The 13,703-nt window shown below is 48.2% G+C and overlaps 1 protein-coding gene across 1 annotated transcript in view; it reads right to left on the reverse strand.

Annotated features, from left to right (window-relative positions):
* The window catches only part of GPAT2 (glycerol-3-phosphate acyltransferase 2, mitochondrial), a 75,283-nt gene extending 64,862 nt beyond the window's left edge, over positions 1-10,421 (reverse strand). The window contains exon 1 of the mRNA XM_053590210.1: positions 10,387-10,421. The gene's annotated coding sequence lies outside the window, so the exon portion shown is untranslated. The remainder of the gene's footprint in view (positions 1-10,386) is intronic.
* Between the last annotated feature and the right edge of the window lie 3,282 nt (positions 10,422-13,703).

Raw genomic sequence — 13,703 nt, forward strand, 5'->3', positions numbered from 1 at the left:
AATGGCCCAGCCACTTTGGAAAACAATCTGGCAATTCCTCAAAACGTTAACAGGTGGTCTCTGTTCATTACCATATGGATCTAGCAATTCCACTCTGAGGTATATACCCAAAAGAAATAAAAATATATGTTCCTGCAAAAACCTATATATAAATATTTATAACAGTATTACTCATAATAGCCCAAAGGTTGAAAGAGCCCCCAAATTAAATGTTCATTGACTGATGAATGGATAAACAAAATGTGGTATAGCCAGATAAAGGAATCATTCAGCAGTAACATGGAATAAAGTACCCATACACACTATAGCATTGATGAACCCTGAAAACATTATGCTTAGTGAAAGGGATCGGTCACAACAGAACACATATTGTATCATTCCATTTCTGTGAAATGTTGAGAGTGGACAAATCCATACAGACAGACTGAAGATAGCGGTTGCCTAGTGTTGGGGGGAGGGTGGAGTGCAGTGTTGGGAGGTAAAAGCTAAAGGTAGAGAGTTTGTTTTCTTAGGGGATGAAATGTTTTAATATTGATTGTGGTGTTGATTGTAGGCTTTCTGAATATACTAAGTCATTGAAGTATGTGCTTTAAATGAATGAATTATATGGTATGTGAATTATTTTATTTTGAGACAAAGTCTCACTATGTCGCCCTCAGTAGAGTGTCGTGGCGTCACAGCTCACAGCAACCTCCAACTCTTGGGCTTAAGTGATTCTTCTCTTGTCTCAGCCTCTCAAGTAGCTAGGACTACAGGCACCTGCCAAACACCCGGCTATTTTTTGGTTGTAGTTGTCATTGTTTGGCAGGCCTGGGCCAGGTTCGAACCCGCCAGCTCTGGTGTACATGGCTGGCGCCCTAGCCACTGAGCTACAAGCGCCAAGCCATGTTATATGAATTATGTCTCAGTAAAAATGTTTGTTTAAATAATCTCCACGGAAGGGCATTTGCTGCAGCCCCATCCTCTTTTCCAGGCCATAAAGCTTCAGAAAGAGGAAGGATCAGCAGCTCTGGGGGCCAGAACCCAGCAGTACCACAAACCTTGGTTACCTCAACCAGATCATGACCTCTCTGACCTCAGTCTCCTCATCTCAAGGACAGAGGGCCCAGGTCATTTCTGAGGGCATTTCCCCCCTGTTGTGTAGGGAATCTAGAATATTTGAGCCCTGGCAGGCAGTCACAGTTCTGGGAGCCACCCTTATGGAGAAAAAGGCTCTAATGCTCAAAATACGTATGCTCCACACAGCATTTTCTGTAATGGTGAAAGAAGTTACCTAAGTTTCCAACAACAGGAGCAGAGTTATATAAATTATAAATGGCAGCTGTACCATTTTAAGCAGGGCCTGTAAACACTGACAATGTGGGTAAATGCTGAGGCTGTTGTGATGTCTGCTGAAGGCAGGACCTGAAGCTAAGCAAGGACAGAGACTATGACCAGCAAGTGACAGGGACAGCCTAAAGCTTCAGGATGGCAGCAGTGGTGAGACCATGCACATATCTTCCTCTTCTATTCAGGAGTCATCAGTGTCATCCTAACAGTGTTTGTGTGCACCTACAGGCTAGACACAGGCTCCCCATGTGAGATCTGTGTGTACAGGCTGCCCATGGGTCACAGAGGCCCCATGGGGGGAGGTGGACCTGAGAGCAAGGAAGCCAGGAGGCTCATGAATACTCCCCAGGCTTCTTTCAAGATGGTCCCTGGGGGCAGAACTCCCCCAGACAGCTGCTGAAGACCATGGTGAGCTCCAGTGTGGAAATCCTCCCTACACGCCTGCATTAGCGCTCCCCAGGAGGAACTGGGGCTCCCTTGGGGGGAGTCACTGCTTCATTCCTTATTGCAAACATCTTCTGGACAAAGGACATTGTGGGTCATTCCCCATCCTTTTGCCCCCACTCTGGCTACCCATGATCCAAAGCCTCCTGTGGGTGGCTCTCTATAAGCCTCAGGTCCCTCACCCCCAGGCCATGCTTTATAGGGACAAAAGAGGGGGAACCCCACACTCCTGATCCCCTGAACTGGAAGGAAGGAAAAGAGGGAGAAATGAAGTGAGGGAGGGTGGAGGGAAGAGGAAGGCTGCTATTCGTAGGAGCCCCCAGCTGGCTTGTGTCTAGGAGCAGCCCTGAGAGCCCCTTGCTACCTGGTGGCCTCTGTTCATTGCACCTGGCTGTTCTCAGCTGCATCTGGCCAGAAGCTAGTGGGGCTAGAACTCCCTGCAGCAGACTGGGGAGCAAGGAAGTGCCCTGGTTCAGGTTCCAGGCCTCACCTGCTTGGTGTCATTTGCCTTGGCCACTGCTGTCCTTGGGCCTCAGAGACAGTGAGACAAGACAGGCAAAGGAATTCCTGGGAGATGAGCTGGGGGAAGACCTGGGTCAGGGGACCTACCCCTAAGAGTCTCAGGGAGTCTCCCATTTCCCAAAGCAGTTTCACATTCAGGCTCTTAGTCCTCCTCAAACCACCATCCCTAGCCAGACACAGGCAGCACCAGCCTTGCTTTACAAATGAGAGAGCCATTTGTAGGCCCTATTTTATGCCAGTCCAGGGAAAGGCAGACAGATGGACCACTAAGAATGACACAACCAGGAAAGTGGCCCCGCAGTGTTGTCCTCAGGCTGCAGAGCCCAGGCAAGACTTGGGAGCCCCAAGTAGGGCTCAGAAAGGCCTCCCAGAGCAATGAGCCTGGAAGGAGGCCAATATGGAGAAGAAAGAAAAATCCAGGCAGATGGGCAGGCGTGCAAAGGCCTAGAGACAATAGAAAATAGCTGCAAGAATTGAGGGCTTACTAAGAGCCAGGTAGGTGCATGATGTGCCTTGTTTCATCTTTCCTGTAATGAAATTGCTGTCTCATTTCGCAGATGAGAAAACTGAGTCTTACGTTGCCCAGCTCACTCCCAGTTATTCCTCTAATTTTTAAATTCAAAGTAGGCTGCTATAACAAAGAACCTCCAAATCTCTGCTGAGCACAAGTTGATTTCTTGCTCACATCACAGCCCAGGGTGAGTCCATGTGGTGACTTAGGAATCCAGGCTCCATGTGTCCTCTGATGCTACCATCTGAAGCCTCTGGCCTTGAAGGGTGATGCAAAAGGGAAACTGAGTGGAGGCTCGTGCATGGGAGACCTTTATGGGCCAGGTGGATGTGATGGTGTCTTTCTCCTGTCCCCTTTTCACTAGCCTGACTTATCTCTACATCAAGGGGCTGGGAAGTATGATCTAAGGGTGCTCAGGAAAAAGACTACACCAAGAATGAGGCTATTGCCTCCCACACACCAGGGAGGAGCCAGGCACGTGGAGGCGTGGCAAGTGACTGGGATGGTGTCTGGACTTTGTCCTGCAGGCATCAAGGAGCCACTGACAGGCTTTAAGGAGGGAAGTGCCATGGGCAAGTCTGGGGTGCAGACAGATAAGACTACCCAGGAGAGGGCCATCCAGAATAGCCAGGGGAAGGAGACCAGGCCAGGAAGTTACATGAGGAGCACAGAGTCCCTGGTTACTCCAGGCTGAGTCTCTGGACCACTGCTTTGGGGGCTCATCCTCCTCAGTCCCAGTCCATCCTGAAAGCCTGCCGCCCAAGGTTTTGCCATACCTTGTCTGCAGGAACACTAGGGAAGACACCACAGCCCCACCCTAGAGAGCAGCTGAGGGGAAGGCTGCCCTGGCTCTGGGAAGCAGCGAGGAAAGAGGCTGTGGGGCTGTAATTCTATTGCCAGCGTCTGGGAGCCAGCGGGGGCAGAGGGACTGATAACCACATTTCATTCATTGCAGGCACTGGGGACATCACTCAGGCCCAGTAAGGAGCCATTAACCCAGACGGAGTGTGCCCTGCAGGGAAACCATCTCCTAGCAGCCTCTTTAGGGCAGGGCCTTGCAGCAGGGGATGGAAGGGTGGATGCTGGTGGAGCCATTCTGGGGGCTGGGGGCTGACAGCTCCTGAGAACCCTGGAGCTGGTCTCCTGACTCTCCACCTACTTCACATTGGACCAGTGTGTTGGGTGCAGGGGGCAGCAGGAAAGGAGCCAGGGGAGGGCGCCGCTCCTTAGGGAGAAGCCGTGGTGAGGCAGGTGAGGGATCAGCCTGGATCTGAGCTCTTCCTGGGCCAGAGAAGACTGTTTCCTGCTGCATATGGGCCACTTTACATACATACTGGCTCCTATAACCTCATACCCCTTTCTGCCCAACGCTGCCTGGGACAACACCTCTGCCCCTTCTGTCCCCTCCAGACCCTCCCATGCTTTGCAAGAGAACAGCAGTGGGTCTTCTGCAGCACTTGCCCCAGTTACTATCTCTCACACACCCTCGACCTCATGCACCCTCAGCCTCAGTCCCCATCACAGGCCTCCCAGGTAACCACAGTGTAACCATAATAACCATCCCCACTCCCCAGTGCTGGCCCCACAGGTCTGTTCTCAGGCTGGATTTGCACTACCCTACCTTGTCCTCACAAACCTTGTGAGCACTGTGGTCTCCCCAGTCCACAGAAGATGGATTGCTGCCCAGAGAGGGAAAGGAGCTTGCCTGAGGTCACACAGCAACAAGGGGTGGAGCCAGTCCATGAACTTAAGCCCAGGAGTTGGAGGTTGCTGTGAGCTGTGATGTGACAGCACTCTACCCAGGGCAACAGCTTGAGGCTCTTTCTCAAAAAAAAAAAAAAAATGAATAAATAAATGCAATATCATCTTCAAGCCTATGCCTGGATAAAAATTATTGATATTCTAATTCCTTCACAAACGGTTTCTACAGGTGCCCATAGTTGTGGCTCCACCTCCTCCACGTTTGGGCCTTGCCCTGCCTCTCCCTCTGCCAGGTGCCATCCTGGGGGGCAGAGGTGGGGGAAGTTCTCTGGCAGAAATAACCCTGTAGCACCAGTCCTGCTAGGACAGCACAGGGAGGAACAGGCAGCCTTTGTAGTCAGGGTGCGCCTTCCCTGCCCCCCCAATTGAAGAGCTTCACCTCTCTGAACTTCCATTTCCTCATGCGTAATGAGGCTAATACAGCCTAACTTTCAGAGTGGCTATGAGGACCCCATGTCATACAGCATACCCCATGCCTGGACACTCAGTGGCCAGACCGCCCTCTGTGATTTCCCAGCTCCTATGGAGGCATTTCTGTCCACACACTTTGGCATGGCCTGTTTCTGGAAAACTGTAACTTCCACATTTCTGACCTGACAATGATGATCATCCCCAGATGTTTTGGCTAAAAGCTATTAAATTGCCTTTGACTTTGTCTCTTGGCTTAAATAGACAGCAAGTTCTGGCAAATCCCTTAGTCCCATCTGCCTTCACCCTACTCCTCTGTGCTCAGATCAGGATCAGGACCAGAGCCTGTTCGTGGCAAGGGCTCACTCCACATAAGCTACAAGGTGCCAAGTGGAGGTGAGTGTGCAGAGTGTGCAGAAGCTCCTTGAGGGCAGTCAAATCAGGAAAGTGATTTGTCCAGCCTTCACCATGACAGAGGAGAGGAGACAACAACAGCGCTGGCCAACAAAGAAAGAATGAGAAGCCTGCAAGGAGGAGCCATTAGGATGGTGCAACACAGAATGTGGGGAAGGACACAGAGACTGCTCATCCGATGATACTTTAAGTGCCATATGTGCAGTCGCTTTATACCAAGTAACTCGGATGGAAGACTCTGCTCTCATGGTGTTTACAAATTCAAACATGGTAAGTATTATTGAGAAAATAAAACAGAGTAATATGGCGAAGACTGGCAATGGGAGGCTTCTCTAAGGAGACATTTCCAAAAGATTTTCATGATAAAAATGGCCCATGTGAAACTGAAGAGAAGAGCATTCTGGCAAAGGGAACAACAAGTGCAAAAATGACAGACCTAGCTTCTTCAGGAGAAAAAAAAATAAATTTTATAATCCAAACAATGTGGAATTAGCATGAGGATAAACAGACCAGTGGAATAGAATTTGAGAGTTTAAAAATAAGCCTATATGTCTACAGACAATTGATTTTCAACAAGGGGGCCAAGACCATTCAATAAGAAAAGAATTTGTCACCATGTTGACAAATGGTGCTGGGACAGCTGGATATCCACATGCTAAACAATGAAGGAAAACCCCACCTCAGACCATTTACAAAAATTAGCTCAAAATGGATCAAAGAACTAAATGTAAGTGCTTGAATTATAAAACTTCTGGAAGAATTCTTAGTAAAGTATCATAATAATGGAAAAGCAAGTATCCAACGTATTCAATACTAATATGAAGCCAGTTGATGAGCTAATACAGGTCCACATAAGAGAAAAATTCCATTCAATTCAAGTTGGGGGGAGAGGGGAAGAAGAGGGATTGGTGTGCTCCAACCTAAAGGGCACAATGTAAGGGTATATGGCACACCTCCTGGAACACAACCACAACAGGGACCTCACCTAACAATGCAAACATTGTAACCTAAACATTTTTACCCTCATATTAATCTGAAATTTTAGATAAGAAACTTCTGGGAGAAAATAGAGAGGCAAATCCTCATAAATGTGAATTCAGAAATGGATTCTTAGGTATGACAACAAAAGTATAGGTCACAAGAGAGAAAAATAGATATATTGGAAGTCATCAAAATTAAAAATTTGTTCATCAAAGGATATCATAAAGAAAGTAAAAAGTTGGCAGTGCCTGTAGCTCAGTGGGTAGGGCGCCAGCCACATACAATGAGACTGGAGGGTTCAAACCTGGCCTGGGCCAGCTAAAACAACAATGACAACTGCAACAACAACAAAAAAACCCACAGTGGGCATCGTGGCAGGCTCCTGTAGTCCCAGCTACTTGGGAGGCTGAGGCAAGACAATTGCTTAAGCCCAAAAGTTTGAGGCTGTTGTGAGCTGGGTTGCCATGGTCCTCTACCCAGGGCGACAGCTGGAGACTCTATCTCAAAAAAAAGAAAGAAAGAAAGAAAAGAAAAGAAAGTAAAAAGTAAATCTACAGAATGGGAGGAATTATGATATTTGCAAATCAAATAATCTGATAAGCATCTAGTATCCAGAATATATATGTAAAGAACTCTTACAACTCAACAACAAAAAGACAGATAACTAAATAACTGAGCAAAGGATCTAAATAAACATTTCTCCAAAGAAGATATACAAGTGGCCAACAAGCACATGAAAAGATATTTAGCATCTCTAATTATTAGGAAATGCAAATGAAAACCACAGTGAGGTACTGCTTCCCACTCACTGTTACAGAATGACCAAAATTTTAAAAACAAACAATAAAAAGTGATATTGCACCTGTGAAGATACTGAAACCCTCATATATTACTGTTAGAAACATAAAATGGTACTGCTGCTTTGGAAAAGTTTGGCAGTTCTGTAAAAAGCTAAACATAGAATAATGATAGGACCCAGCAATTCCACTCCTAGGTATATACCCAAAAGAATCGAAACCAGGTACATGAATGTTCAGAACAGTACTATTCACTATATCCAAAAGGTGGAAACAACCCAAATGTCCATCATGAATGGATAAAGAAAATCTGGCGTATCCATATGATGGAATAATAATGAGCCACAAAAAGGAATGAAGTATGAATACCTGCTATAATGTGAATGAACCTGGAAAAAAATTATGTTAAGTGAAAGAAGCCAGAAGCAAAGGCCACATGTATGATTTCATTTATACCCAGGCTAGGTAAATCCGCAGAGATGGAAAGTAGATTAGTGGTTGCCAGGGACTGGAGCAAGGAGGAAATGAGAAATAATGGCTTAATGGGAATGGGGTTTTCTTGGGGGGTGATGAAAATATTCTGGAATGAGATACAGCTGAGAGTTGCACATTTTGAATGCATGAAATGCCACTGAATTGCCCATTTTTAAATGGTTGATTTTATTTATGTTCATTTTACCCCAATCAAAAGATACATTTTCTGACTACTCATGTTCAGAATACATGAAGAACTTCCATAAACTAATAAGCAAACCACAAAAAGCCATTTTTAATTGGATAAAAGACTTGAACAGCAACGTAGAATTATTACACAACCCAGCAATTGTATTCCTAAAAAAGGATATCCAAATAGTCAATAAGCACATGAAGAAATGCTCAACATCATTAGTCACCAGGAAAATGCAAATTAAAACCTGTTAGGATGGCAACTGTGTTTTAAAAAAAAAAAGACAGGGCGGCGCCTGTGGCTCAGTGAGCAGGGCGCCGGCCCCATATGCCGAGGGTGGCGGGTTCGAACCCAGCCCCGGCCAAACTGCAACAAAAAAATAGCCGGGCGTTGTGGCGGGCGCCTGTAGTCCCAGCTACTTGGGAGGCTGAGGCAGGAGAATTGCCTAAGCCCAGGAGTTGGAGGTTGCTGTGAGCTGTGTGAGGCCACGGCACTCTACCAAAGGCAATAAAGTGAAACTCTGTCTCTACAAAAAAAAAAAAAAAAAAAAAGACAATAAAAATTGTTGGTGAAGACATGGAGAAATTAGAACCTTGTGGTCTGTTGGTTGGAATGTAAATGCTTCAGCCACTGTGGAAAACAGTAAGGTGATTCCTCAAAAAATCAAAAATAGAATTATAATATTTTCCAGTAATTTCACTTCTGGATATATACTCAAAAGAATTGAAAGCAACGTCTTGAAGAGATATTTGTAGACCCATGCTCATGATATGCAAAAGGTGGAAGCAGTCCAAGTGTCCATGGATGAATGAATGAATAAACAAAATTGGAATGTCCATTCAGTGGGACATTATTTGGCCTTAAAAAGGAAGGAAATTCTTACACATGCTACAATGTGGATGGCCTTTAAGGGCATTATGCTAAGTCAAATAGAGAGTAACAAAAGGACAAATACTGCATGATTCCACTTAAACAAGATATCTAGAGTAGTCAAAAAATACGCCCCTTCAAAAAAAAAACCACAAGGAGATACTCCACGCTCCCCAGAATGCTTAAAAGCAAATAGACCAATAACACCAAATGGTTGTGAGAATGTAGAGCAATTGGAACTCTTGTATGCTAGCAGTGAAAGTATTAATTGGTAGACTCATTTTGGAAGACTGTTTAGCAATACCTACAAAGTTAAATATTTGCTTATCTTATGACCTAGTAATTCCACTTCTAGATATTCACCCAAAATAAATGAGTACATGTGTCCACCAAAGACGTATTCATGAACATTCATATAGGCTTTATTCATAGTTGCTCAAAACTAGAAACGACCCAAATGTCCATCAAAAGGGAATGGATAAATAAATTGTGGTACATCCATATAATGGAATACTATTCAACAATGACAAAGAATGAGCTAATACTGAAACAACATGGATGACTCCCGGACATTATATTGAGCAAAAGAAGCCAGAAGCAAAAGAATTTGCATTAAAGTTTTAAAACAGGCAAAATTAATTTATATAATAGAAATCAGATGATGTTTTCTCTAGAGGTACTTACTGAGAAGGGGGACAAGGGACTTTCTGGCATATACACACATGAATAGTCACTGAACTGGGCACTTAAAGTCTGTGCAGTCCACTGTCTGATTGAAAAATCATTTGTAAAGGTACCTCTGAATACAAGGTGGAGAGGGGCTTATAGGGGGGTCCGTCAGAAGTGGGGGGCAAGTGAAAATTGGCACATTCATCAGCAAGCATGTCCCAGCCCCTAAACCTGGCAGCTCAGACCTAAACCCCAGGAGGGGACCCAGTGTGGGCCTTGGGGAGTATTTTTTCCCACACTGCCCAGGCCTAGGTAACAAGACCCAGGCCCCTAGAGAAGAAGGGACTCCCACGTGGCCTCCCAACCCAGTGCTCACTGCCAGTAGCAGGCTATTCCCATAATGACGCTCTCATGAAAGGTGACTTCAGTCCTAAAAAGGCATTTCCATGTAGGGACACAGGAGGGCGGGAGAGGGTTATTCTCTGACTGGATGGGAGCGGGTAGGGTAAGGCCTTTCCACCCCTCCTTAAGCAGGATGAGGAAAGAACAGAGTGTTAGGAAACGCAGTAGCAAGCTCTGAGGTGTTTAGAGAAGCTGGGACCTGATGGGGGCCACACTCCTTCACTCAGGATGAGATAGGCTCTAGCTCAACCTAGGAAGGGCCAAGGGAGCTTGGAGAATGAGGTGCTTCCCTCAGAGAAAGCAGAAAGGGCTGGAGGCAGCTGGAGGAGCAGGCGAGGCCTGGGCCTGGGCTCCCTGAGGCCCGGTATGGTCAGTCCTGATCAGCTCTCAGACCTTCAGCCTCTACAGGAAGGATAGGGGCCCCACCATTGCCAGGCCCTCCCTTGGCGTTGCCAGCCAAGGGGCCACCACCCTCTGCTCAGAGATCCTGTCAACCCCAGGGCCTGCCACAAAGCTTGTGGGGCTCTCAAAGACGGGGAAGGAGAGAGGAGGGCAGGGGATTGGGGAGAGGACCAGGAGTTCATGGTCCCCACCTCCCGGATGTCCCTTACCCTGGCCTGGAAGAAGCTTCTGTCGATGAGTCTTGGCTGTTAAAAATAACCCGCCTCTCCATCATCCCGACAGCCGCACTTGGGGACAGCGTGTTCCAAGGCCAAGCTGCTCTCCAGAGACTAGAGCTTCGGGGCAAGAGGAGCTGTGGATGTTCCTGGCTGGCCCTGGCCTGCCCAGGCTGGGAGAGGCCCACAGGCTCACACGCAGCTCAGGCTTCCCAGTCACACGGCCAGTCCTCCTGCTTCCTGAGATCCCAGGTGTTGGGCCCATTGACAAGGGCACTGGTGTTCTTGGGGTGCCGTGGTTACCCTAGAGGCATGTGTTACTATAGGCTCTGTGGGCCTCTCCAGGAACTCACTCCTCCTTACATGAAATTCGGCAAAGAAGAGGACACCAAGCCACATGGCTTCCTCCTCTGATTTCAAAAACGTCCCTTGCTGGGACTACCTGGGACTTCACTGGAGATCAGAGAGGAAAAGGAGAGACTTGGCTGCGTGCGAAGCCCATGTTCTTGTCCTTCAGATGCAGTCCCCTCTCTGCTGTCATCTCCCCTGCATAGGAGAGGAAGGTGTTAACAGCACTCAGGGTTAAGAGCCCTAGAGGTGAGATCTAGATTCAAATTCCAGCACAGCCCTAAGTACAGTGTGACCTTGAGAAAGTTACTTAACCTCTCTGTGCCCTGCTCCCCTCATTGGTAAAATAGATGATCATGGCCCCAACCTTGCCCAAGTATTCCTAAATATAGGGCCTGAACATGCTAACACGCTCTAAGTAGCAACATAGCATGTGGGGTAAGAGCACTGACTCCAGAATGGAATTTCAAATCCTGCCTCCTCTGTTGGCCAGCTGTGTGCCTTGAGCAAGTTCCTTGACCCTCTCATCCCTAATTTCCTGGCCTTTAAAATGGAATGATGACACTTACCTCCGGGAGCTACTGCAAAGGCCTCTTGGGTGGATGTGCTGAGCAGGTAGTCAGCACTTGACAAGCATGCAAAGCCCCAGTCAGGACAGCACTAGAGCTGGGGTCGCACAGAGGGAAGGACGGGCAGCACACTGCTCCAGCCATGGCCTTTCTGCCACCTGCACACCACAGGAGCTGCGGCAGGGTGCGGTACTGCAGCCTTAAGGCCACGTTTGGTCTTGTAGATCCTTAAGTGCAGCCTTTTGACTGAATTCGTGTGGCATTAAGGCCTCAGATTCATCACTTCTGGAGGTTCCTGGGCATAAGTGGGCCTATCTTCTCCACCCATGGGCTTCCTGAGGCCCTCGTGGATCAGACCCATCCCAGGCAGCAGGCCCTTTCTTTCCCAACAACCTACCTTCCTGCTATCCCCCTGCACCTAACGGTGAGAGTAGAGGAGGGAGAGAAAGAAAGGAACAGAGAAACCAAGAGAGAGGAGTCCCAGAGTCCAGGGAGAAGAAAAAAGAAGGGGAGAGGGAAGGAGAGACAATGAGGGAAGGGAGAGAGAAAGGCCCAGAGACAGAAAAGGAAAACAGGAAAGAAAAAGAAAAAGAAACAGAAAATTTCTAGAAATTTAGAGAACAGCAGTGACATCTCTAAAAGACTCAAATGGGAGGGAGGGGGAGCAGCTGGGGAACCCCGAGGGTGGGTGTCAGGGACAGTGATGGAGCTCAGGGAGCTGGAGACAGCCTGACTCCCCTGCAAACAGGACTTTTATCTAAGGATGGGTAATATGTTGTCATGACAACAGATGTAGCATTTAGGGTAATTACTGGTGAATAACAGAGAAGAGGTGGCAGCCCTGGTGGGTGCTGCAGCCCCTAGAGGGGGTCTTGGAGGCAGCCCCAAGCTCCATATTCCCCTACCCCACCCAGGCCCTTACCTCAGCCTTAGCCTCACCAAGACCTTCCCAGCCCAAAATCTGCTCCAGGGCAGACTTTCTAAACCACGGCACTAGACCCTCTCCCCATTCTACCCAGGGCTGGCAGCAAACCCAGGCACCAGGTGTGGACACAGTCTCTGTGACAAGCATCTCAACATAACCACCCCCGCCACGACACTCTGGGCAAGGTACAGAGGGAACTTCATTTTACAGATACAAAGATATATAAAGATATAAGAGTCAGAGAAGTTGAGTAACTTCTCTGAGTCACACAGCAAATAAGCCAGAACCCGAATGTGGCTCTGTGGCTCCTCATCATCCTTCCCAGGTGATCCCCAGGGCCAAGGACTGATCCTGGCAGGCCTAGAGATGGCCTATCCTTGAAAACTACATTCTCTAACACCTGCTAGAAGGGTCAGAGACAGCGTTTGTGTGTGAGAAGAAACTGTTCTCTGTAACTGGCTCTCCGCAGACATTATATCATTTTCTTCCTAAAATAATTATTTCTATTGCAACTCACTGGATAACCCCAGGTTTGAGGAATTGGGGAGTTTGCCTGCAGGGTAACTGTGGAGTCTGGGCTCTGGTTTTGGGGGTCTCGAGTCTGGGGAGTTGGGGGAGCAAAGCTCCCCTGCAGCCCCCTCCAGCCTAGGGTACCCCCAGCCACAAAGCCTGTGGTGTCCATAGCTGCCTTCCTGCCTCTGTTCTCTGGGCCATCAGCCTCATACCCTCAGGGCCTCCCGGACATCCACCTCAGAGCTGTCAGGCCCAGGGAACAGGGAGATGTCCCAGCTCTGGGGTGCTCAGAGGGCAGGGAGAAGGAGGGGCCTGGCTCAAGCAGGGTGTGGGAGGGCAGCCAGGCAGCCCAGCTTGGCCTCTGCAGGAGGGCATGTTTGTTAGTGGATCCCAGTCTCTGGGAGGATGAAGCTCTGGCCTTTCACATGCCTCAGGCCCCTGCCCTGAGCCCAGAGCTCTGGCTGGCTGGCGTTGGGGTGACAGAGTGCTCTCTTAATACCACCAGGCCCATCCCACTGCACTTTCCTCAAGGATAGGTCCCAGACCCCCAGCACCTCCCTGAAATAAGCCCCAGGACCTAGAAAGTCCAGCCAGAGGTGGGTGTGACCCAGCTGGGAGAGAAGAGCGCCCAGGGGCTGAAAGTCCAGAGGCCCTGAGCTGCCTGCCACTGGGAAGTGGGGCTGTTGAGGGGAAATGGGCTTGTGTGTTCATACGTGTGTGTGTGTGTGTGTGTGTAGAGAGAGGTTACTAATGAGATGGAACTGCAGTTGGTGAGGCAGAGCTGAGGATTTTGAGCCCTTCCAGAGAATTCATCAAAAGAAGACTTGATAAAACAAAGGAAGAGAAAAAAAAAAAAAAAAGAGGAGGAATATAGAAGAGAATACCAGAGGCTGACAGCCATGCAAGGTGGTCACTGTGCAAGCCGTTCCTTCTGCCTGGACTCCCTCGAGTGCCAC

The sequence above is a fragment of the Nycticebus coucang genome, chromosome 4 (assembly GCF_027406575.1).
Source record: "Nycticebus coucang isolate mNycCou1 chromosome 4, mNycCou1.pri, whole genome shotgun sequence".
Taxonomy (NCBI): domain Eukaryota; kingdom Metazoa; phylum Chordata; class Mammalia; order Primates; family Lorisidae; genus Nycticebus; species Nycticebus coucang.